This window comes from Phalaenopsis equestris, unplaced genomic scaffold, assembly GCF_001263595.1.
Source record: "Phalaenopsis equestris unplaced genomic scaffold, ASM126359v1 Scaffold000050, whole genome shotgun sequence".
Taxonomy (NCBI): domain Eukaryota; kingdom Viridiplantae; phylum Streptophyta; class Magnoliopsida; order Asparagales; family Orchidaceae; genus Phalaenopsis; species Phalaenopsis equestris.
The window spans coordinates 889345-893982 of record NW_018164492.1 but is presented as its reverse complement, the minus strand read 5'-3'; the positions used below and the strand labels follow the sequence as shown (position 1 = coordinate 893982).

The 4638-nt window shown below is 32.7% G+C and overlaps 1 pseudogene; it reads left to right on the top strand.

The window, feature by feature from the left end:
• Positions 1–3458, top strand: part of LOC110019139 — a 19990-nt pseudogene extending 16532 nt beyond the window's left edge.
• The last annotated feature ends 1180 nt before the right edge of the window (positions 3459–4638 follow it).

Below are 4638 nucleotides of genomic sequence, written 5' to 3'. Positions count from 1 at the left end.
GCTTAGAGAACTGGAGAAAATATCAAACGGCTCGCAGGGAGTCTAAAAGAACAATCTGTGATGCTAAAAATTTTGCTTTTAATGATCTTTATAATAGATTAGATACTAAGGAGGGTGAAAAATATATGTATAAACTAGCCAAACAAAGAAAAAATAAAAGTAAAGATTTGACTCACGTAAAGTGTATTAAAGATGAAAATAAAAAAATACTTATGTTAGAAAAAGATATTCAACATAGGTGAGTGAGTTATTTTGATAAAATTTTTATTGAAGTTTCTGAAAATACAATCAACTTTAGTGATCTTAATATCGTGAATACTAATAAAACGTTTCTTTTTTACTTTCGCATTAGTAAAAAGAATTTCAGGAAGCTTTAAAGAAAAGCAAGGGTGGGAAAAGCAAGAGTGGAAAGTCTGTAGTACCTGATGATATCCCAATTGAAGTGTGGAAATATTTGGGAGATTTGGGAGTTTATTGGCTTACTAAACTCTTTAATATTATTTTAAAAACTAAAACGATGCCTGAGGAGTGGAGTAAGAGTATTATTGTCCCATTTTTAAGAATAAAGGGGATGCACAAAAGGTGTGCGAATTATAGAGGAATCAAGTTGATATGTCATGCTTTAAAGTTATGGGAGAGGGTAATTGAATATAAGTTAAGACACATTACAAAGATTTCTCAAGTTAAGACACATTACAAAGATTTCTCATAATCAATTTGGATTTATGTCGGGCAGGTCTACTATGAAAGCTATATATTTATTGAGAGGTTTGATGTAGAAGTTCAGAGATAATAAGGAGAATCTACATTTGATTTTTATTGATTTAGAAAAAGCTTACAATAAGGTTCCAAGAGATATCCTTTGGAAAGTTCTCGAGAAGAAATGTGTTGATATGACTTATAAGGAGGATTGACCAAATATTTTCCTATTTCTGTTGGATTACATCAGAGATCGACTTTAAGCCCATATCCTTTTGCTTTAGTTATGGATGGTCTTACTGGACATGTATAGGAGGATGTATCTTGGTGTATGCTTTTTGCTGATGATATCCTTCTCGTAGATAAAACGAGAGAAAAGCCCAGGAAAAACTTGATATATGGAGGTCTACATTGGAGTCTAAAGGCCTTCATTTAAGTAGAACTAAAACTGAATACATGGAATGTAATTTTAGTAGTAGTAGCTCTAGTGACAGAAGTGTGACTTTGGGTGATCAAATTATTAAAAGGTGTGAACGATTTAGATATCTTGGGTCCATTGTTCAAAACGATAGTGATATAGATGGGGATGTTAATAGTAGAATTCAAGTTGGTTGGTTGAAGTGGAGGAATGCTTCGGGCCTTTTGTGTGATAGAAAAGTACCGCTTAGACTAAAAGAAAAATTTTATAAGACGGTGTTGAGACCTACAATGCTCTATGGTGTTGAATGTTGGCCTTTAAAAGAGAAGCATAATAATAAGCTACGTGTTGCCGAGATGAGAATGATTAGGTGGATGAGTGGCTTTACACGTAGATACCAAATGCAAAATGAATATATCTGTGATAGGGTTGGTGTAGCTCCTGTGACGAACAAAATTAGAGAAAGTCGTCTTAGATGATTTGGTTACATTAAACGTCGACCGTCTGATGATCCGATTAGGAGAGTAGATGTTTTAGATTCGATTTGTGTTAAGAAAGGCAGAGGTAGACCTAGGAAGACTTGGGCTTTAAAAATGATCTTAATTTACTAGAACTAAATGAAAATATGACACTAAATAGGATGCAATGGAGAAAAATGATTCATGCAGCCGAACCCACGTAGTGGGATTAAGGCTTTGTTATTGTTTCTGTGAACGTTCTCTAAAAATGTTTCTAATCATATGCATTGATTCTTCTATATTGGCACCATTGCAAAACCACTTTATGGTTTCAATATGAATGCTGAGAAACTGGATTGATTGAATTGTCAATCACTTCTTCTGAAGGCAATCAATAGTAATTGGCATGACTGACTTCATAATAGTTGATGATTTTATGACATAATACTATATTTGGTCATTCATTTCTTAACGTTTTTCAATGTTGTACTTTCAACCTAATGTCCTTGTTAAATTTCTTGCAACTGGGCACTGAATCACTGCTCCCAAGAATTTGCTGCAAATGTGGGCATCTTACAGTCTTACTTGAAGGTGATAGTAAGGGTCCCAGAGGAGATTCTGCAACTCGAAGTTCAGAGAGAAGTTACTATGTCTAACTTGGATTCTCCAAGTTAATGCATTCTTTAGTCTAGAGTATAAGGATGAGCGCAATTATATTCGATAATCGAATATTGAAATTTTTGCTTGGTATGTTGCAGAAATGGCCAAAGTTGGCGTAATCATCGATGTCAATGCCCCAATGTCGATTAGTCAGCCATGTTGTTAAAGCAAACAATTCTCTAAGTTGTTGCCACTTTAGCAAATCCATTCATTGTGAAATTGATGTTGGAGGTCGGCTTTACCCGAGGATAATATTCACATTAGATTTCTAATTTAGTAATTGTGTGAAAGTCAAACATGAAGTGGAGAATGTGTGGATTTAACATATTTGGACAAGGCTTGCCCAAAAGACAATTATCCTCATGCAAGGTGCTCTGATTAGTTTGAAAACTGATTTTTCCGTGATAAGTTTCTTTAATTCTTTACCATGCTATCATCAAATAAATATGTATCACCTCATATGTGAGGAGACAACTTTCATTATCTTTGACGAATAATTCTGTTAGACTGTCATACTATTTGGACTGAAGAATGATGTGACTAACTAATGAATGATGGGTTGTGTTAAGAGTTTAGAAAGGTGAAAATATTGATATTTAAATTGATGAGTTGCTCCTTGAAAGTAAAATTTGGTGCGACATATCTTAATTTGTAGGAGATATCTGTGACTTAAAATAAATACAATAAGGTTTTCAATTATCTGAAGTGTACCTTTAGAGCTAGTTCCAAAAGATTTTTGGGTTTGGATTCTTACCAACTTTTGAAGGCATCACTATGAACCTAAATAATTTGAAATTAATTGTAGAGATGCAGCTTGCAAAGAAGGCTAATGATTTTCGATGAATAGCAGGGCAACTTGTAGGCCTTATTTATTTCATCATAAAGTTGGGAGATGAATGTTCATGCTTTTTAAAAAATACTTCTTTATTCACCACCTGGTCTCCATAGTCCAATTTGCTGACAACTTTTTTTTGTATATTGGTGTAGGCAAAGAAGCTGTTGGTTTTGGTTTTGATAAAGAGAAGATCAAAGAAACAATGACTGATATGCTATGTAAGCAAAATATCCGAAGAGCCAAGTTAAAATATCTAATTACGTAAAAGTTGGTTTTGGCATTAGTCATCCTTTTCGCGGTGTCTTTGTCCATATTTTTAGGATCATTTTCGTTATTTGATCATCCTTTGATGACGTCACATCAGTAATGTACTTTTTTACATTGAAATTTTAAGAAGTTTCATCAAGTTTCTCTTTCTAGATCTATTTTTCATCACTTTTCTTTTCTAGCTCTTGCTCAAAGTGTGGTTGCTAGTAAGAGTGATAGATTTGGATCCATATGTTTGTTAAGAATTGCATCATGGTTATTGTTGTAAATATCATTTACATTTGGTTGCAACAAAATTGGTTTGTCGCTTTTCTTAATTCTCCATGTTTTTTTCTTGTTCATGCTACTGAACAGATTTATTTAAGTTAATGTAGAATTTTATCTTCAAATGTTATGCTTATAAGAACTGCCATTGGTTGAAGTTCTGTTAGATAGTTATAATGTTGATCCATCTTATTTACTCCTAATTTATTTTCTTTTTTCCATTATGTTTGATTTAAATGCATTGATAATGCGAGGATTTTTTTTTTTTGGGAAGATTTACATACATGCAGCTCAATTCCTATGTATTTACATATCTAACACCTAAACTTTATTTTACATACATACCACCTTACCAATGCATGAAAAGGTGTATGTCATTTTGTTTAAAGTTAAAATGGTCATATTTTTTATGTGATATGAAAGATTTTGGTGATGTAAATGTAAAATGTCAAGTTTAAGTGTTACAAATGTAAATACATAGGAATTGGGTGCGCTATGCATGTAACTGCCTTTCTTTTTTTCTTTAATATCTTTTGGAACCAAATATAACTTTTTCTGAATGCTGGTCTTCATCTTCAATTTTTGGCATGAAAAATGTGCTATATGATTCGGCTCATGTCCTGTTAATTATCTAGTTGTGAGCTTGTTTTGAATTTCATGGTTCTAGGTCATGTGTAGTTAATTGATAGGGTAATTTGCATTCATACCAGACAATTCTCATGATTTACATGTCTAACACTAAAGTTTGACATTTACATTTACAGTACCTTGATGTGATGAACTTATGCTTGAAAAGTTATATTCACTTTTGAGGTGATGTGAGTGGTATAAATGAAAATATGGAAGTGTAGTTGTTAGATATGTAAATACACAAGTATTATGTTTTTTGTTTCTTTAGTGAATGAAGTCTGGATGATGTCTCCATCATTCTTCTCTTGAACTATCTTTAACAGACCATGAATCTTTGAAAGAATAGTCCTAAAGCTTATTTATCTTGAGTTTGAATTTATCCAATTGTCTATTCAGGGGAATTTGAA